Genomic DNA, 23,238 nt, shown 5'->3' on the forward strand with positions numbered 1-23,238 from the left:
TCACACAAGGTTTCAAAGAAATTCCAAGCTTCGACATCACTTTTAGTCATGAATGACCCTCCAATGGTGGCATCAACTATGCGACAATTTTGGGGTGTCAGACCGTCATAGAAGTATTGAACCTGTTGCCACTTCTCAAAACCATGGTGTGGACATTTAAGCAGCAAGTCCTTCCATCTTTCCCAACATTCATGAAAGTGCTCACCCTCTTTTTGTGTGAAATTAGTGATTTCTCTACGGAGAGCATTAGTTTTGTGAACGGGGAAGAACTTATTTAAGAACTTCTTAGACAGTTGGTCCCATGTAGTGATAGATCCAACTCCTAGAGAATTCAATTATGCTTTTGCCTTATCCTTCAAAGAAAAAGGAAAAAGACACAAACGGATCGAATCATCTGAAAAGTTTTGGAACCTAAAGGTAGAGCAAATGTCTAGGAATTCTTTCACATGATGATATGGATCCTCCTTATCTAAACCATAGAAGGAGGGCAACAATTGTATGACCCCAAGTTTAAGTTTAAAGTGTGCTACCGTGGTGGCTGGCAACACTATGCATGAAGGCGCATTAAATTGGACAGGAGCTGAAGAATCTCTAAGAGCTTTAATTCCATTCTCGTCCGCCATTTCAAATAGGATGTTTCTAAATCTTCTACGAAATATTCTTTCTGTTTCAGGATCAAAAGGTGCTAGTTCTATGTTCAGAGATCTACGTCCTAGCATAAACTAAGTTATTGCAATATAAGAAAGAAAACTAAACTAAGATGCAACCTAAGAGAAATAAAACTAGAACTAAAAATTATGAATTCCTAAAAATAAGATAAAATTATGTAAACAAGAATTGGAAGAAAGAACCCGGAAAAGGAGAAACTTGATTTTCGAAGAATTTGGGAGCTCCTCCTTCACTTTGAAGACAATTTTTCAATTTTCAGCTTCCTTCCTCAAGTCTTGTAGAAAATAAAAACAAAAATAAATTAAGTTTCCTAAAATGATGCGAGAAAAATCCTAAGGCTACGAATTATTATAAGAGAGAATCCTAAATCGAATTGGACCGAAACAGTCCCCGGTAACGGTGCCAAAAACTTGATGTTTTATTTAAACCAATCTGATTTAAATGATTTTAAACTCGCAAGTATACGAATCAGATATAGATATGGTACGTATTACGAGATCGTTCCCACGAGGATTGGTTGTCACAATTCGAAATTTATGACTCTTCTTAACTAATCCAACAAAGGGTTTAGCGAACTATTAAGTAAACTATCACAAATCTATGAAAAATAACCGAGAGTAATAAGAAAAATTCAATCAAGGAGAAGACTAGGACTTTCGAATCTACCCTTAATTATCATGACCATTGTTTTACTTGTTGATTCACCCTAATTCAGATTGATATATATTTATAAATAAAGCACACTCTATGTCCTTAGTCGGGCACACAGAATATATAATCTCTTAAAGCATAAGGATCACATCTTTCCATCCATGGTCAGGCATGAAGAGATGTAATTCCTATTTCTTTCTCTATAGGAAACCTGTTCATGGTCAGACACAAGCACCTAGAATAAGATTCTAAACAATATCCACATCTAGACTTTGATTAAGCTCATAGAATGGAGAAGTACAGAAATTTCAGTTAAGCACACTAGAGAAAGAAACAAATTAATCAAATTAGATGAATTTAACACATACAAGAGTTATTCAACTTAGGGGCTTCATCTCAGCCCTAGGCAAGAAATTAGCAATCCATAAAATCAATTATAATGAAGGAAAAATAAAATTTAAACAATAAGAACATCCTTCCCTTCTCTCTCTCTTTCTTCTCTTTCTTCTCTCCCCAGCTCTGGATCTCGTTCTCCCTTTTGTTGCTCTTCCTTGCTTTGGACGTCTCAGGCCCTTTTATAGATGCCAGGGGCAGTGGAGTGCTGAAGTCGGTGGGAAAATCAAATGTTTCGCAGCAGCAGCCACGCAACGAAAGCCTTTTCGCACTTCATAACTCCTGATTTCCTTACCTGATATTGATAAAATCAACGTCTCCTGGGACGTTTTGAGGTGGTCTACACGATGGATGGTTCAGATCTGCCATATGATCAACATTCTGCTCGTGCAACCGCCCCAATAGTCGGTCGGCGTCCGGATGCATAATCTTGTGCACATACAACACTGTGGTGCTCGGTGGGCCTCATAGTGGTGTTTTCGAGGAAATCCACCCCGTCCATTATATTCACAACGAAATTTCGGTCAAGAAGGGACAATTTTGGTTGTCTGTTGATGCAGTCCAGAGAAGATATCACGCTAAGATCGTTTTGAATGTCGCAGGGTAGCCTATTTGTGGCCTCTGTATCGCACACGTGTGCATGTATGGATGCAAACTTTCAGCAATGTTTTGATGGGTTCGAGGCCCTCTACACGATGGACGACTTGGATCGGCCGTACAGGGCCTGATGGTGGCCCACTTCGTTCTGCAAAAACCGGCAGTGTCGGTCGTTACGCTGGAGGCCGAAAACGGCAACTGTCGTTTTCACTTAAAACGCGGGTCAGCGCCCGCTTAGACCGACTGGCGGGTCCTGTGCGTGGCCAGCGCTAATGTGCATGGTGTACATGCATCACATACGGGGCCCACTGTGATGCTTTTGCAAAATCAAATCCATCTATTCACTTTGTCTCCCTGTTTAAACCATCGAGACCAAAGTTGAGGCAGCTCCAGATATTAGGTGGGCCTAAAATTGGAGATTAATGGGCTGATCTGTCCGTTGGTCCACTTCTCGAGATATCTAATAGTTGAAATTTAATGTGTACGGTTTATTTGTGGCTACCATCCCATGTATGCAGTTTCGAGTCAATCGGATGGCGGGAACCCTGTGATCTTACATTCTGGACCAATTTCGGGCCTCTTTAACGTGAATAGCTTGATTTCATCAGATCCCTGGCATGTAAATCCATCAATCTTGGTCCTATGGAATCCGTCTCCTGCTCTGATGACTTCATAGCATCAAATCCACGCTTTTAGTACTCTTTTTCAGTCCATGCTCCTAATTACTCCCTACAACAAAAACACGATTAAAATATGACATTAAGCATTATAATGTACGTAAATTCAAGCAATAATCGGGGTTTAATATGCAATATTTGACCCTCATCAGTATTCTTGTGTGAAGAAAAGAGCAGATTTCAGAAAATGAGTTCTAAGTAAAAGCGTATTGCGGTTTGAAGAGGAGAGAATATTTCAGAAAATGGGTTTTCGGTAGTAGAATATTTTAGTGTGAAGAGGAGAGAGGATTCCAGAAAATGAATTTTTATAGTAGGGTATTCTAGTATGAAGAGGAGAGGAGAGAAGATTTCAAAAAATGAATTTATATTGCAGGGGTATTATCGTATAAGAAAAGGCATTGGTTTACTCTTAAAAGGTAAAGTTTGGATGGTTCAAAGAAGCAGTAGATAAAAGGTGAGATTTAAAATGGAAAAAAACTCTTTATCTTTTGAGAACATTTTTATGGAAATTGGATTGTACTAAGTTACTTATTATGCTCTAATCGTACTGAGTAAACTCAGGCCCACCTTGTATGTATGTGGTCTATCCATGTCGTCCATCTGTTTTTCCATCTAATTAAGGGGTTATACCAAAATTGAAGTATAACCAAATATCAAGTAAAACATGTCACAGTAAACAATGGGGATAATGATTTCCACCGTTGAAACCTTCCTATGCCTCATAGTGACGTTTTTTTGTCATCCAACTTGTTCATAAGATCATACAGACATGGATGAAGGGTAAAAACAAATATAAGCTTGATCCAAAACTTTTGTGGCCTTAAGAAATTTTTAACAGTAGAGGTTCAATTTAATTGTTTCCTATGGTGTGATCCATTTGAACATTGTATATGCTTCATTTTGGGCGAAAGTCCTAAAATTATATGGTAAAATGGATGGATGGAGCGGATAAAATACATAAATCATTATAGACCCCACAGAGTTTACTCAATATGCTAAGCATAGTGAGTTACTACGCAATGTGCTACAATAAAAATGGAAGCAGATTGGTTGGTGTATCACACACCAGCGATATAGCTGGTGTGGGTACGTGTCATTCGAAGATGAGTGCTGAAGTTCCTTGAGATCTGAGTTCTACGAACGGTTGAAAGGAGATCAAAGTTACATGAGCCCCAAAATGATGTATTTATTAAATCCATACCATTCATCTATTTTTTCGAGATCATTTTAGAACACAAGCTAAAAAATGAATCATATCCAAAGATCAACTAGACCACACCACGAATAGCAGCGGGATAATGATTTTCACTGTTAAAACATTCGTAAGGCCATCATAGCATTTATTTTCCATCCAATCTGTTCATAAGGTCACAAAGACCTTGATGAAGAGGAAAAACAAATATCATATTGATCCAAAAATTATGTGACCCCCCGAAAGGGTTTGAATGGTAGACATTCAATCCCCCACTGCTTTTTGCAGTGTGGTCCACTTGATCTTTATATCTATCTTATTTTTTGGCTCAAGCTTTACGACGACGTCACCAAATGGATGGATGGTTTGGATATAACACATACCTCATGATGGGACCCACGGAATTGCTGACATCAACACACCAGCTAGATTGCTGGTGTGTGGTGCACCAGCCAGTCTGCTTCCCATTTTTATGTACCCAAAAAATGAAACAGATCCAGAGCTAAAGCTTATGTGGATCACATCAAAAAGCAGTGAGGCAATGAGATCCACCATTGAAACCTTCCTAGTTTTCCATCGAACCTGCTCATAAGGTCAACACAGACCTGGATGAAGGGAAAACACAAATATCAGCTTGATCTAAAACTTATGTAGGCCAGGAAGTTTTCATGCTAAGCATTTAATCCCCATTGTTTTCTGTAGTATAGTCCACTTAAGCTTTAGATCTAATTCATTTTTTGGCCCATGTGCTAAAATTATCTCGCAAAATGGATGAACAATACGGATATAACATATCCTCAAGCTCACACCTCGCATCCCATTTCCGGTCTGGATTCAACAAGCAATCAATATTTCATGATCAAAGGTGTATTAATGCTTGTAGTATGTATAGTCTAAAGAAAAAATGTTTTTATTTGATGGGATTATTTATCCACACATGAAAGTCTTATCTATCTTAACTGCACACACTTCCATTGGCTACATGCAAACCCATCTCATCAATGGGAATCAATGGTTAAGGATTGTTCAAAATATAAACACTAGAGATCTATCCCAGCGCAAGCTCGGGCCTGAAAGAATTAGTTGGGCTGGGATTTCTGCATTTCTTATTCCACAACTTCAAGGTTAAAGGATCAAATGCCCATGTAGTACGTTATTAAAAAAAAAAAAAAAAAACCTTCAACTCTAAGTAACACAGACAAAAAGAGAGTGTGTGCATGTGTGATGGACCACATGTATGCTTGATCACAACCATACATTTCTCTCCTTGATATTCCATTTAAAGTATGCCTATCCATTGTCCGTTGATATGATATCAAACCATGGACCATTTATGAAAAGCACCCATTAGATGGATGGTCTGCATTAGTAATCATCTCCCTCATATTAGTATTTGTGCCTGAGTCACCTTAATGGCAAACACCACACAAGACATTCAGCTCGGCGTGATCATGGGCTACAGAGTCATGCTACAAATGAAAATAAAAGAAAAAGAACGTGTGGTCGTGTCACCTGTTGGGCCCACATGCTAAGATGGTCCCGTGATTTGAATAGTCTATGTTCAAAGCACCAGTGTCAATGAGATATGGTCTACTGAGGCCAGCTTCATTGATGATCATGACTTTTTATTCTTGGAGATGACAGCGAGAGTGGTTGAAATTTTGTCTGGTGAATGAAAGAGAGCCTAGCATTAGATGAGAAACCTAAATATCGAGGTCATCGAAAGATAGCAACTACTTTTAACTTTTATAATATTTCTCCTTTGAATGTGGCTAATGGTTTGTATTTTTTTTTTATTCTTGTAAAATCATGCCAAGTTGGCACCGCCGCAACATGCTTGAGATGGCCACGTATGAAGATGGACCATTGTAGTAGTGTGAAATGATTAAAATGGCCATGAATCTATTAGTCTTTGTGTAGCTCATCAAACCATTGCTAACAGTACATACTTATTCATTGCATTAAATTCCTGTGGTAATCATGGATGATTGTTTTGTGTGAGGGAACCGTTTTAGGTCAAGATAGAATATCTCAACCGTCAGAGGTAAATTTAGTGTAGGTATGCCTTTGCTCTACCCTACATTTGAGTATGAGTGTGCCATGGATACATGATTTTATTGGATCTTTAGGCACTTACATAGATGGATTGAAAGCAAGTCATTAGTTTAAGGGCCCATTAGCTCAAACTTTAATAAGATTTGATAATGTATAAGAAGTTGATTAATCCTTATACCTGATGACACGTAGGAGTTATATGATCTTGATTGAATGGCTTTGGCTCTCTTTACGAGGCCACCGTATGACTATTAAAAGTGTGTATGGCTGAGTGCATTCATCAAGGCTTGTTAACTCTTGCATAGGTCAATGATGGATCATTGGTTTATCTAAGGATGTGTTATTAGTAATATCTACTAGACGAAGAATTCATTAAGTGATTTACTTAAATGGTTTTAACTCTCTTTAAGAAGGTTTTCAACCATTAAAGTTTTATTTTAACTATTAAATTTATTTTGATCACACTTGATGATGATCTGATGGTCCATATCTAATAATCTATTATTTTATTAGTATGGGATATAAATTTTTAGTGTAGGCCATGAGAGTGAAATGATTTGATCATAAGGCAATATACACACACACACACGCACACGCACACACACACATAAGGATTTGGAAACCTATAGGATGGTGGAGTATCATATGGGGACACCCTTGACACTCTAACACCCTCCTTATAATATATCATATCCCAAATGTGAGAGCACTATATAATAGAGTGCCTTGGACGTCCCCTATCCCTGGGCATGAGAGAGAGAGAGAGAGAGACAGAGAGAGAGAGGTTCCCTCCTCTCCCATCTTCCATCTCCACCACACGTATGTATGTGGTCCACCTTATGGACAGTTTGATGTGTCATCTTACTGCTTCCTCAAGGTATTGACAAGGGATCTCACTCGCCTTCCATTCAGGATAGATAAGGAAGAAACCTCCTAGGTAGGAGGAGCAACATCAACAAATTAAGAAACTCTACATCATATAATCATATCTGACTAATGTAGGATCTAGACCGTTCATTGTAGGTTTAGATTCTTGAGATTATCAAAATGAGAAATCTTAGGCTTAACTAATTGAATTAAAATTTAAAATTTGTTAAATTTCACTACTTTTCTAATTAAAATCTAACAAGTGGTATTAGAGCAGTTATGTATCTCAATAATGGTCGGTTTTAAAATTTTTCTGCTAACAATATCTGTTTGACATTATGATTGTATAGATGGTTGTATCATCGATGAGGAACATCCACTTAAAATTTGAGCATAAACGGACACACGGATTAAGAGATCCAATCGGTTCAAGTTGATGCTTTGCCAACCATCAACATTGAACAAATTGTTAATCGTGATTAATTGGGGCACATATGAGGGGCTAATTAAAATAAAATTAATGTAGATTGCATGATATCTAATGCTTTAATGATTCATGGGTGTGAACATGATGGATAGTGTGGATTTAAATGATTTTGATGAAAATTGCATGTTTTAAAAGTACGAAAAAGAGTCATTAATGGACCATCGTTTTTTTGGTAATTCAATGCAACTTTTTGTTTTATAATTCGATGACTCGGATTAGCTAAGATGATGAAATAAATTGATAGATTTTAAGAATTCATCTCACACCACCGACGATGATAAGAGGACAGACGGAGTGGTGAAAGAAGACTTATAGCCTAGGGTCATCATGTGTGGGAAGAAGAATGGATGAAATGAATTGTTAGAATGAAGCCTGGAGTAGGGCCCACCATGCGGTCAACGTTGATATGAGCACATGGAGATGTGTGCTAGTGTCACATTCGCCCTCTTCCTTCATGTTTCCTACTTTCTCTCTTCCTTTTTCTCTCTCATGTTCTATCATCTTCTCTCTCTACAACTTTCAATTTAGGGAAATTTCAATTGCTTGGATTTTATTTATTTTTTTGAATGAAATGTACTAAAATTAAGAAAGTTTGGAAACTTTTCAGGAAATGGAAAATTTGTAGAGAATTTTCAGTATGTCTACTTTAATTATGATTGTTTATCATGCATTGATTATATAATTTGTTGGAAATAGAATATCATGCTTGTGATTGAACATTCACACATCTAGATGACCACACACGTCCAACAACCGTTAGATCGAGTGTGGGGCCTACAAAATTGGTTGATTGGGTTAATATGTTTGAAAATTCATGTTCATTGATGTTGTGGCCCACTTTTGATCAAGATCCATTGCTCCCTTGAAAAATCTGATTTGATAGGATTGTCAGCACGTCAAGGGCTAATAATTAGTGTGAACTTCCAATCAAATTAATTAGTGATGGAAATGGATGGTTGTGATTGATCGTTTCTTGAGTGGGCCCATATCTTTAAAACCGTTGCTCAGTTGACTTAAAATTTGATCAACTTTTGCATCTTGATATGCTCTTTGAGATGGTTTAATTGGATTGGACAATAAGTGCCTAAATCAGGAAAAAAAAAAATATTGATTATAACCGTTTGATCTTGTTTTCGACCAATTTCTTTCATTTGAGGATACTTAGCCCAGTTGGCACATGACGAAGACATTGAACAAAACATAGCCCCATCTATTAGATCCAATTTGTTGCCATATATATATGTATAAGGTCAACCTCATGGGAGCTTCCCATGAGGTCGAACTGTGTGGGCCCACTGTGATGTGTGTTGAACATCTATCCCATCAGTTAGATGTGCTATTCCATGGTGTGCCATGGGCTTAAAAATCAAGTCAATCCATGACTTGAGTGGGCCAAACCACACACAACACTTGAGAGGAGTTACATTCTCATTAAAACATTCATAATCATTTATTGGGCCCACCGAGATGTGGTTCACAAATCCAGCCCATCCATTGTGTGTATTCCACTTGGATGAGGGGTCAAACCGAGTTTTAGCTGCATCAAAAAATCAGGTGGGCCCCACCAAGTGCTTTTATATGTTTTAGGCAGGTATTTACATGGTTTTGTATGGTATAGCCAACCTGAGTTCCGTATAGGGCTGATTTTTGGCATACCCCATAACCTAAAGGGGACCCATCAAATGCATGGTGTTGATGTTCGACACACATTATGATGGGGCCCATATAGCTCGACCTCATAGGAAGTTCTCATGAGGTGGACCTTATATATAGTACCATTTCCATATATATATATATATATATATATATATATATATATATATATATATGCGGTTTGATTAACTGATATATGTGGCATTTTGATTGTTGTCTTGGACATGTATGATGATCACTTTCTACGGTAATGATGATAGCCATATGAGCCCCGCATGATATAGGCATCTCAATCATCAATGGCCAAGATCTCTTTAAACAGTTATCATTATTGTTCAGAAGTCAATAAGGACTACACCACAACTTTCCTTGGAGAGGCTGGATACAGATATAAGGCCCCATATCAGTTGGGAAGGACACCACAACACTTGATGGTATGTGCAGTGGTGGGCCATGCACTGATCTTGGCAGTGTGGGCCTCTATTGCATTTTACATGCCCACAGGATGGAGAGTGTTATTTATACCAATATTATATCCATGTGATCTTCAATCCACCAAATTTGTTTTGGCATCATAAAATCTCTTTTTGTGAAAAATCAACCACCTCCACAAATCGAGTGGATTACACTTGCATTTTGCTATTATTTATCATTGTCTAGATATTGTTTTCTTTAGTGGAGCCAATTAATACTCATTAGATGAGGCTGATTTTTGCACAATGTAATTCTAACGTTAATACTAAACTATTCAAAGGGTTATATATATATATATATATATATTAGGGATTTTCACAGGAGAATTCCTCTTAAATATTAATTTTTCTATCAAATGACTTTAATTATTATATTTAGTAAATAAATTTTATTTTTTTTTTAAACTTTATAGTTGAGCTTAAAAATATGTTTTCATTCATTATAATCTATTCTCTCACGCGAAGATTATAATCTATTCTCTCATGTGAAGACTAGTAACAAAAGGTTTGTGCAAACGAAGGGGTTGGCCACATGAGGTGGGACCACTGTGTTGTATTTTTGAAATCCACTCCAATCATGCGCCTAATCCATTTTTAGGTGTAGGACTCAAAACCCAGCTGCCTTTTTTTTTTTATTTAAGTAGACTACACGACTAAAAATAGTGTATAAAGTGATGCCCACCCTCCAAACTATTTCCCTTGGTGTCGCCCACTCGAGTCATTAATTATATTGAATTTTGGGCCCTAGGCCTAAATGCTTTGTGGAATCTAATGATTCGAGTGGATTTCACATAATCATTATGGTAGGCCCTATAAAAAATAACATTGGACATCTTCTAATTTCTTTCCCATATATTGCTTGGTACCCCTATTTAAAGGGTTGTGAACTCGTTTTTATGATTTTAATTAATCAATTTCAAATTTATTAGAATTTATTTTTACTTTTTGCTTTCTTTCCTCGTGGATTCGAGAAATCTCTGTGAGGAGTCCAGAGAAGCTCCGTGGATTCAGAGTAGTTATCCTCATCATGTTCATCCCTGCGCCACATCTCCACCACACGTACGTATGTGGTCCACCTTATAAATAGTTTAATGTGTAATCTTGCGTCTTCCTTGAGGCACTAACAAGGGATCTCACTTGCCTTCCATTCAGGATAGATAAGGAAGAAACCTCATAGGTTGGAGGAACAACATCAACAAATTAAGAAACTCCGCACCATATCATATGATCATATCCTACTAATGTAGGATCTAGATCGTTCATTGTAGGTTTAGATTCTTGAAAATTGAGATTATCAAAATGAGGGATCCTAGGCTTAACTAATTGAATTAAAATTTAAAAATCGTTAAATTTCATTGCTTTTCTAATTAAAATCTAAGAAATAGTATTAGAGCCGTCATGTATCTCGATAATTGCTGATTTTTAAAATTTTCATGCGTTGCTAACAATATCTGTTTGGCATTCTAACTGTATAGATGGTTGTATCATTGATGAGGTATCTACCTAAAATATGAACGCAGATGGATATACAGATTGGGATGTTGTGTTTTTTAGAATAAAAATAAATTTCAAAAATAAAAGTTATTTTTAGAAAGTAAATAAATATATTAATTATTTAAACTTTTCCATAAATAGTGTGTATAGCCGGTTGGTAAGAGAAGCGGTTTTTGCTTATGCAACCAGGGTTCAAATCTCATCTCCTCGAGGATGGTGCGAAGCACCGTCCGCGCACGCGGCGTGGGCTGTAGGGCTGCTTGGGCACTTTTTGGTGCTTTATTAGGTGCACTTAGCACGTTCGCATCATCGCAAGGAGCAAAAAGATAATCTTTTTGGCACATGGTTCAAACTTTTTTTTTGGCCATGGTACAACTGGAATTAAACGAGGATTTATCCTGATGATTTATGACCTTTGTTGATTAAGAGTAATTGCAACATGATTGCACATGTGGCACCTATGCCATGTATCGCATATGTGGATTCAGTTTTTTCCTGTTGGATAACTGCTGCTGTCTAAATGGGTACAGAAATAACTGCCATAGGACATAAAGTCATGTCCTTTCATGGAAAGACAATTATTTACTGTGAATGAGTATAGATTTCTTGAAGAGGCTATTTAGCACCTCTTCAGGAAGAAATCCATAACCTTTCAGTTGATATAAATCCTGGATACTATAATCCAGAAGTATGGATTCTTAATTCTTAACATTATATCATCTTCTGTACAATTACTCTCGATCTAATCTCTTGCTGAATTTTTTCTGAACGCTTTAAGGCATATCGGTGTCAAAACTAGAGATCTGTTCAACACTTAAATGTGCAAATTTTCGTGTTGAAAATTGGATTGAGAGTTCATTGTATCCTGAAGACAATTTGCAGATTTCCTTCGTTTGCACTTGCTGGAATTTTCAAAAAAAGGGCAGCAAATCTGTCTTGAGAAATCGACTATCCTCCATTGTGTATTAGATTTTCTAACATGGGAGATGTAATTAGTTCAAGTTGATGCTTTGCCAACCATCAACATTGAACAAATTGTTAATCGTGATTAATTGGGGCACATATGAGGGGCTAATTAAAATAAAATTAATGCAGATTGCATGATATCTAATACTTTGATGATTCATGGGTGTGGATATGATGGATAGCATGGATTTAAATGGTTTTAATGAAAATTACATGTTTTAAAGATATTAATAAAGAGCCACTAATGGACCATCTTTTTTTGTAATTCAATGTAACTTTTTGTTATTATAATTCGATGACTCAGGTTAGCTAAGATGATGATATAAATTGATAGATTTTAAGAATTCATCTCACACCACCGACGATGACAAGAGGACAGACGAAGTCTTATAACCTAGGGTCATCATGTGTGGGAAGAAGAATGGATAAAATGAATTGTTAGAATGAAGCCTGGAGTAGGGCCCACCATGCGGTCAACGTTGATATGAGCACATGGAGATGTGTGCTAGTGTCACATGCCCCCTCTTCCTTCATGTTTCCTACTCTCTCTTCCTTTTTCTCTCTCATGTCCTATCATCTTCTTTCTCTACAACTTTCAATTTAGGAAAATTTCAATTGTTTGGGTTTTTTTTTTTTTTTTTTGAATGAAATGTACTAAAATTGAGAACGTTTGGAGATTTTCAAGAAATGGAAAATTTGTAGAGAATTTTCAGTATGTCTACTTTAGTTATGATTGTTTATCATGCATTGATTATATAATTGGTTGGAAATAGAATATCATGCTTGTGATTGAACATTCACACATCTAGATGACCACACACGTCCAACAACCGTTAGATCGAGTGTGGGGCCGACAAAATTGGTTGATTGGGTTAATATGTGTGGGGCGTACAAAATTGGTTGATTGGGTTAATATGTTTGAAAATTCCTGTTCATCGATGTTGCAGCCCACTTTTGATCAAGATCTATTGGTCCTTGACAAATTTGATTTGATAGGATTGTCAGCACATCAAGGGCTAATAATTAGTGTGAAGTTCCAATCTAATTAGTGATGGAAATGGATGGTTGTGATTGATCGTTTCTTAAGTGGGATCATATCTTTAAAACCGTTGCTCAGTTTGACTTAAATTTGGTCAACTTTTGCATCTTGATATGCTCTTTGAGGTGGTCTAATTGGATCGGACAGTAAGTCTCTAAATCAGAAAAAATTCAATTGTAACCGTTTGATCTTGTTTTGGACAAATTTCTTTCATTTGAGATCAACCTAAAACTTGATGCTTAGCCCAATTGTCACATGCTGAAGACATTGACCAAAAGATAGCCCCATCTATTCGATGGAATTTGTTTCGATGATACAATCAATATATATATATATATATATATATATATATATATATATATATATATATATATATATATATATATATATATATATATATATATATGAGGCATGCTCACCTACGCACCTATGCACGTGTGCACCTTTGCACACATGTCGTGGGTGTCGAATCTGAGCGGTCCATAAGATGTGGAATCCCATGAAACCTTAGGGGGTGAATTTTCACCCTGATCTAAGATTTTAGTGGGCCATAGAAAAGATAAATTCAAATCAAGGGAACAAACTGTTTGTATTTTTTATGGCCCACCAAAGTTTTGGATCAAAGTAAAATTTTGTACAAGGGGGTTTCATGAGGTTCTGCTTCATGTGGACCGTTCAGATTTTCGAGACTCATCCGATATGATGAGTTCTCAAAATAGTTCGTATGTAGTAAGTAAGAACTGGTACGCAGGTCAGCGTTTCCATGCGTGTGTGTGTGTGTGTGTGTGTGTGTGTGTGTGTGTGTGTGTGTGTGTGTGTGTGTGTATATATATATATATATATATATATATATATATATATATGAGTCATGCTCCTGCGCACCTATGCACGTGGGCACCTTTGCACACGTGCCACGGGTGTCTAATCTGAACGGTCCATGTGATGCGGAATCCCGTGAAACTTCATATGAAGAATTTTCACCCTGATCTAAAATTCTGCTGGGCCATAGCAAAGAGAAATGCAAATCAAGGGAGGAAACTGTTTTCATCTTTCATGGCCCATCAAAGTTTTAGATCAAAGTAAAACTTCGGCCCAGGGGGTTTCACGAGGTGCTGCTTCACATGAACGGTTCAGATTTTGGATCCACATCACGTATGATGGGTTCTCAAAAAAGTTTGTACCTAGTACGTACGAACTGGTTCGCAGGTGAGCGTTTCCGTGTATATATATATATATATATATATATATATATATATATATATATATATATGTTTTGTATGACGTTTGGTTACCTGATATATGTGGCATTTCGATTCTTGTCTGGGACATGTATGATGATCACTTTGTACGGTAATGATGATAGCCATGCGAGCCATGCATGATACAGGCATCTTAATCATCAATAGCCAAAATCTCTTTGAATAGCTATCATTATTGTTCAGAAGTCAATGAGGAGGACAACACAACTTTCCTTGGACATGCTGGATACAGATACAAGGCCATATCCGTTGGGAAGGACACCACTACACTTGATGCTATGTGGTGGGCTATGCAATGATCTTGGCAGTGTAGGGCCCTCTATTGCATTTTACATGCCCACAGGATGGAAAGTGGTATTAATACCATATCCGTGTGATCTTCAATCCACCATATTTGTTTTGGCATCATAAAATCTCCTTTTGTGAAAAATCAACCACTTCTACACATCAAGTAGATTACACTTGCATTTTGCTAATTATCAATGGCTAGACATTGTTTCCTATGGTAGGGGCTACACTCATTATATGAGGCTGATTTTTGCACAATGTAATTCTAACGTTGATACTAAACTATTCAAAGGGTTGGAAAATATTTTTAGGGATTTTCAATAGAGAATTCCTCTAAAATATTATTTTTTCCATAAAATACCTTTTATTACTATATTTACCAAATCATGCTTTTTAACTTTATAGTTGAGCTTAAAAATATATTTTTATCCTGTCCATTCTAATCTATCCTCTCACGTGAAGACTGGTTATAAAAGGTTTGTGAGAACCAAGGGGTTGGCCGCATGAGGTGGGACCACCACGTTGTGTTTATGGAATCCACTCCGATCAGGAGCCTGATCCATTTTTATGTGTAGGGTTAAAAAACAAGCTGCATTTGTGATTTAGGTGGACTACTGACTGAAAACAGTGTATAAGGTGATGCCCACCCTCGGAACTATTTTCCATGGTGTGGCCCACTCGAATAATGAATTATGCTGATTTTTTGGCCCTAGGTCTAAATGGCTTTGTGGCATCTCATGATTCGAATGGATTTCACAAAATCATCATAGTAAGCCCTATAAAAATAGCATTGAACGTCTTTCTCTTGATTGTTTCCTTTATTGTGGCCCATCTAAATCACAAGTCAGCCTAATTTTTTGGTCTTTAGTTCTAACATATGATTACACAGTTAATGGTTGGAGTGGATTCCACGTGCACATTACAATGGGCTCGAGCGTGCATACCATATAATTTTTTTCTCAGAATATAGGCATGCACAAATCCCGTCAGACAGTTAGGAGAGGGAGGCCCGTCCAATTTTCAGCATGGCCTACTATGATGTGTATATGAAATACACTTTGACCATTAGATTTGTAATTCCATGTTAGTCCCATGAATTAAAAACCTGTGATTTAAATGGGCTAGACTAAAGAAATGGTACATTGTTGTTTTTATGGGGCCCATGTGAAATCCACTAGAACCATTAGATGCCAAAAAAAAAAAAAAAAAAGCCTGAGCGCAAAAGTCAGCACAATTCATGATTCCAGTAGGCCATATAGAGGGAAAAGTTTGGAGGATGGGCATAGTCCCACATGCTATATGATATTTCCAATTGGATGGTCCACCTGAATGAAGGAGCAGGCTAGTTTTTAAGACCTATGCCTAAAATTGGGTTACATAGCCCATGATTGGATTAAATTTCGTAAACACATAGCGTTAGGGCCCACATAAGTTCCTAGTTTTTAGGTGTAATTGGCTTTTGCTCAGCTGGGTTTCGGTTATTAGTTAGTCTTTATAAGGGCCTATTTAGTCCATGAGATTAAATGGTATGGAATTGTATTAGATAAAATTAACACCATTATTGCAAAATGATTGCATGTCTAGAAATATTATGGTATTGTAGCCATCCAATCCTATGCTTAGGATAAAATTATTGCTACAGAGAGACAGTTGATTAAGCAAAACTTTATTTGTTGACCATGGAATTGTAATCAACTATTCAAATTCACAACGGATTTCAATCACTTGTACACATATATAACTAGAATGTCATGTGTAAAAGGACATATAGGGATGGATGGCATGGATCAATGTGGGGCCCACATTTGTAATTGATTTCAAAAGTAATCAAAAATCTCACATAGGACAAAAAACAATTCCATCCCACCTCATCCCAACTATTCTCATCCTCCCCAAATGCGATGGAATTTACAAATAACCAAAAACAATTCCATCTCACATCATCCCATCTAAGCCTGTGTATCAAACGGGAACTTAAATTAGATTTTGCATACTTCGTAGCTGTGGTCTTTAGTTCTGCCTATGTTTCTTTAACGGCAAGTTGGACTTTTCTTATTGTCTCACCGTAAGAGAAATGTTTTGGTAAATTTAAATAGTCAAAGGATGCTATTGGAACATCAACTACTTCTGCGAATTTTAAAGTAAAAACCTAATATTTTATACCCAAAAATGAATTTCCAAGAAAATGAAATACTTTCTCATCTGCCAAACAGGTATTGAAACTAGTTTCCTCGAAAATCCATTTCCTCTTTTTTCCCGTGAAGCCCGCTATAAAATAGAAAGAAAGTACATAAGAGTATAAGTTGTGGTGTCTCATCTACCGTACACATGGTAAATGTGTACAGTAATCTATACCGTCTAGAACGTAGTTACCACCGTGGATACCAAATGCAGCCGATCAAACGATGTTATGAATTTATTAGTGAATCTCAAATGAAAAGAACAAATAACTTCTTCATTGGTTTGAATTTTATGGGAGACATTGGACAGTTAGGATTTCTGGATCAGCTTTAATTTCAGGATGTGCAAAATTCACAGTGATCTAAGCAATTTGGATGGTCTTGATTGATTTGTATAAGTGTCACGTGTATGCTGGATACGACACCACAATCTAAGGAAATACTGGTCAACTATCACTTCGGTCTCTAGTTTCGGCTCGTGATCAAAATAGGCCAAAAAGATGGAACGTCTTTTCCATATGTTCAAACAAAAGAAGGGAGCTGATTAAGTGAGACCCGGATCCGGGACCGTGTGGGGCCCATTGGGATGTATGTAACTAAATTCATGCTGTCCATCTGTATTACACCCAGATCCATAGCTTAGCTGGCAGACTAAGCGGAGATACCCCGTTTCAACACTTGAGGTCTTAGTATCGATCCCCGGGGGGTGGCTAACATGGACGGTGTGTACCACCATGGGTGTGTACTAACAACCTAACCCAAAAAAATATAATAATAATAATAATAATGCTGTCCATCTGTATTAAAAGCTCAGTTTAAGAGACGGACTAAAAAATGAAGCAGAAGTAGACCATAATATAAGAAACAATGATAATTGATTATTAAAAACTTCCTGTGGGTCACAAATTTTTTGAATCAAGCTATATTTGTATGGTCTATTCATTCATATATTTGTAACCTTATTAACAGGTTTGGTGGCCCCATGAAGTTTTTAACGGTGGGGATTCAATCACTATTTTTGTGTTTGGTATGGTCCACATAAGATTTGGATCTACTTCATTTTTGAATCATACTCTAAAATAAGCTTTCAAAATAGTTGGATGGTGTGGATTTAAGACACATATATCACTATAAGCTCCAGAGTCAGGGTCCCAGCCACCTCAGGTGGACATGGGGTCCTTACTTAATCTGCTCCCACGAAAAAAAAAGCAGATGGCCTAGCGATGGGGATGAGGATCGTCTAGTGACCCCCACGCCAGCAGCTAGCTGGCTGATTGAAAAGTTCCATGGGGCCTATCAAGATTTATGTGTTTCATTAACATGGTCCTTTTATTTTGCCAAGTCATTTTAAGGTATGATTCGAAAAAAAAAAAAAAGGACATCCAAAGCTTTATTAGACCACTCAATCGGGATTTAAAAACTTCTCGGGGGCCACCACAGTATTGATTTGTGGTCTAAAATATTCATAAAGTCATGTAAACTTAGATGAACACCAACACTAGCTTGGTCCAAAACTTTTGCAGCTCCCAATAAATTTGTGTCAGTCCTCATTATTTCTGTGGTGTGCTTAAGCACTCCATCTACCTCAATTTTAGATTAACGCTGTAAAATAAACTGGCAAAATAGATGAACAGTATAGATAAAATATATAAATCATAGTGGGCCATGAAGCCTTTTCACCTGCTTATTGGCTGGTGTGTCACCAGCCAATCTACACCCCAGTGGTCCTGCCATAAGGGAGGTTTTGTAGGGCCGCTGTGATGCATGTGATTTATCCAAGCTGTCCATCTATTTTTCTAACTAATTTTAGAACATGAGAAAAAAAAATGAAGTATATCCAAAGCTTAAGTGGACTACCTAGGGAAATGAATGGATGACTTACTATGATATATTCGTTTTATCTATGTTGTCGATCCATTATTTTAACTCATTTTAGTTTATGATCTCCCGGATGAAGTAGATCTGACGGTAAGCATAGGAAACACGGGCGATCGAACACTCACGCGGCGAAAGCTTTGGATCTAGCTAATATATGCCTAATCCCTTCATTCATGTTTAATGGCCAGTTTTGATGCTACCAAATAAGTAGATTTTTTGACTTAATAAGTTATTTTTTTAACAAAATAAGTTATTTTGATTATTAAACTTAAATAAGTTGCTATTTATAAAAAATAATTTATTTTTATAAGTTAGTTTTTCTTACTTTTCAAGTTAGAGTTACTTATTTCTTCATTTTTGTCAGTGATGTAGCATAGAAAATTTTTTAAGAAAATATGTTTTTTTTTTTTTTTTGCTAGAATTCTTTTAAAGTTTAAGAGATTAGAAAATCATCCAATAAATGGGTAGATAATCTAGTGGGCCCCACATGATAGATAATTCACATTAAAGGCCGAATGACCCACATCCAAAGCAATCCCCACATGATGGACAACCCACATTGAAGGTGAGACCGACATAATGTGCAACCCACATCAAAGGTGGGCTCCACATGATGGGCAATTAATAATGGTGGGCCCCACATGATGCATGATCCACATAAGGTGGGCCCCACATGATAGACATTCCACATCAAAGGTTAGCCTAATGATAAGTGGCCCATATCCAAGGTGGGTCTTGCATGATGGACGACCCTCATCGGAAGTGGGCCCACGTGATGGACGGTCCACATCAAAGGTGGGCTCCACATGATGGGAAGTAGATATTGAAGATGGGCCTCACATGATGGACAATAACATTGATGGTGGGCCCCATATGATGGCCGACTAACATCAAAGCTGAGCCTCATGTGATAGATAACTAATATCAAAGGGGGGCCATACCTAATTAACTATGCACATTAAAAGCCAGACCCTAATGATAAATGACTCACAACCAAGGTAAACCATATATGATAGACAACCCACATCAAAGGTGGGGCCGACACAATAAACATCCACATCAAAGGTTGGCCCACACAATGGACGGTGGATGTAATGGGAACCAAACAAAATTACTAGATAATTACTTATAACGCTAGAAATCAAATATACTTTTCTCCCCTCTCGATGATAATACTTATCTATTGTTTAAGTAGAAACCAAAATAAGCTACTTACCTGATAAGTAACTTATCTTAATTAACTTACAATCCAACCACCCCCCTAAATGACCTTATGAGCAGATAGGGTTGACAAATCAACGTCACCATGAGCCTCAAGAAGGTTTCAACGGTGGGTGTCATTATCTCTACTGTTTCTGTTGGTACGGTCTAGTTGAGCACCAAAAAAGATTCAAAATTCAAGTGGACCACACCACAGTAATCATTGATGATTGAACGCCCACGATTTGGTATGCTATAAAAGTTTTGTATCGGTTTGGTATTTGTGCTTTCCCTTCATCCAAGTCGGTGTAACCTTATAACAAGATGGACAACAAATAGACATCACGGTGGGCCCATGGAAGGTTTCAACGGTGGTATCATTATCCACTGCTTCCTGTGGTGTGGTCCACTTGATATTCAGATCTTCTTTATTTTTGTCTTCATGCCCTAAAATGAGGCAGCAAAGCGGATGGAGGGCGTGGATGTAAAATAAATACAACAAGGTGGGCCCCACAGAGCCCTGGCAAATCCAATTCCAAACAAAAGGCGAGAGTAGGACGAAGTATAGTCCTGGTGCAACAGAGCGTGAATAGTTACCTGATGCACTGATTTTGTACACGTGGGTTTGATGATGATCCAAACCGTAGATCTTATGTAAACCATCTCAGATGAGCTACGAACCAAAAATCTTCCAAATTAGAAGATCCTAGCCATCGATTCTTCATCCATTATTTTGAACCTTTAATGTATATTTCTCTTAACTATTCATCAATAGGCTGGTAATTGAAGAAATAAAAACAACGAATCCAACATAGTTTATGGAATCCATGAATCTGTAGCACCTCTCATAGATCAGCAGTATAGATTACCTAACCATGGACCCATCGTACATATTGGCTCATCAAGATACTATTCCCATTTTAATGCATCACGATTTATTATTGAAAGAAAAGGTTTGATGCTTGGCAGTGTCTGATGGATGATACTCAGGAACTTCGAAATTACTTATATGGAATATATTTATCTTAAGTTTAACTGTCCAAATTATAAATATTTATTTAGATGTATCATTAACCAAAAATTACGTTCATTTGATAATCTGACTATCAGATTGCTGGACATTTATTTGACGGTTGAAATTGAAAGCACCCAACGGTCTTATCTCGACAAACAATTCTCCACTGATCAGATGTTAGATTTGTTCAATCAATCCGTTCTTTGGATTATAACTTAGCATCAGTGATTTGATTAAAATATACGATGTGTACCATTTCTAAGTGGCCGTACATCATGCATCATACACAACCAGAGTATTATCGAATATCACTGATTTAGAATATATAACTAGACTATCTAACCAGGGACGGTGGGTCCCACGCAGCTAGTGCTGCTATTTGATGTCAGCAAGCTATGTGGGACTGATCATGAGGTTGCGTTATATCCAACCATCCGTCCGTTTGAGGACGTGGACCACACCATGATGTATGTATTTCGTATCCACTGTGCATCCGTGGGACCCTTGATGCATGAATTCTATTTGCACCGTCCATCTGGAATCTATAAGTGCAAATGATCTCCTACAATCAGTTGTAGTTTAGCTTAATGTACAATCCATCTCTCGTGCCAGTGTCACCTTCTTCCACAACTAGTTGTCTTCCTAGCATAGGGGTTCTTTCTTGCATCAACTACGGATTTCTGATATCGAGATTCAAGAATAAGGTTCCTGTTTTGTTTCAAAAGAATACTTTAAATGCTTGTCTTGAATGTAAATTCACTTTCTACAAATCTCATGGCTGAATAAGGTGTTACAGCTTGTGTTTTTTCCCATAAGGTGTATCCTTTGTCTATTTTTTTTGTGTGAATTTTGTAATTAGTAGTTGGTTCCCACTACGTTGGTACGAAAGTAGATTCCACATAAACCTTGGCCCATTTTATTGCTGATTGTTGTCTTTTTCACTTATCAGGGAAAGAGATACTGATAAAGACGAAAAACAAAACTTCAAGGTGGATCTCACCAATGGATGGTTGAGATTAAGGATCAAATCTTTGTCAATACAATCAATCAAAATCATCCAATTTCTTGATCATGAATTAGATGGCTTAGATTGTTTGGCGAAAGTGATTTTGGGATGTGCAAGCAATCAAAGATGAGGCCTACATGATAGAAAAATCCATATCAATGATCATACCTCTTCAAATATGATTAACAAGTAATTTCCAGCCCTGAATCTCCAATGGAAGTATATCTTGAAAGTTGAGATTCCATGGGCTGAGAATGGCACTACATTATGTTGTGTAGTGAACTAAAGTGTTTACTGACAAGGACAAGGCTGCTGCCCATTTGAACGTTTTCTAATTTCTATTAACTCAATTTTCCTTCGTTCAATATAAAAGAAAATAATTTTTTTAGGTGATATTGATGACTTGTACAGGAGTATGTTTGTTTGTAGTGTTTGATTTGATTGGAATTCATTTGCTGGCCTGATAGCTAGAAGTGGTTAATCATGTTTCATAACTGTTTCATTTGGTGGCAGTGCTGGTTGGTGCCATTTTTATCTCCTTTTTCCTTTTCTGATGTTTCTTTTCCTCAAAATCTATATTGTTGTTCCAGCTTTTCTGAATTGGATATTTTATATGATTATAGGTCTTGTTGCTAATGACATGTAAGCAACAATTATGGAACTAGCAGATAGACCTTAGCAGGTGGTGTATTTCTTGTAACCATTCACTTCCCACCAGATAACCCCTTCAAGCCACCCAAGGTAAATCTCACATTCTCTTGAGACTAGGCAATAAAATATCTTTTTAAAGAGCCTGAGTGGGAATGAATGATTTGTGAGTCATAACAAACTGCTTGAGTAATATTCAAAATCCTGGTGACAATTGAAAATTGGTCAATGACTTGGCCATGTCAATTAAAAGGTTGCTGACTGTAGCAACTGTCTTGCATACCTTTATGAGGTGCAACAAGTAGCTGAAATTTAAAATGCATTGTAAGAAGCCATGAATCAATGTTTGGGTTATAAGGAAGTGTTCTGTAGCTGAAATTTAAAATGCATTGTAAGAAACTATGGATCAATGTTTGGGTTACAAAGAAGCGTTCTGTAGCGGACATAAGAGTGCATCATGTGACAAATTGTCACTGTTTTATGCAGTGCACACATTTAGAAAGGATACAAAACTTATGCAGTGCATGGGATGTATGTAGGAATGTTTATGT

At 37.1% G+C, this 23,238-nt stretch overlaps 1 non-coding gene across 1 annotated transcript; it reads left to right on the top strand.

Annotated features, from left to right (window-relative positions):
• The first annotated feature begins 138 nt into the window (after positions 1 to 138).
• LOC131241555 (small nucleolar RNA R71) lies at positions 139 to 245 on the top strand. Its single transcript, XR_009169116.1, has one exon. It is a non-coding gene; the product is annotated as a small nucleolar RNA R71 (small nucleolar RNA).
• Positions 246 to 23,238: the final 22,993 nt, after the last annotated feature.

The sequence above is a fragment of the Magnolia sinica genome, chromosome 3 (assembly GCF_029962835.1).
Source record: "Magnolia sinica isolate HGM2019 chromosome 3, MsV1, whole genome shotgun sequence".
NCBI classification, from domain to species: Eukaryota; Viridiplantae; Streptophyta; class Magnoliopsida; order Magnoliales; family Magnoliaceae; genus Magnolia; species Magnolia sinica.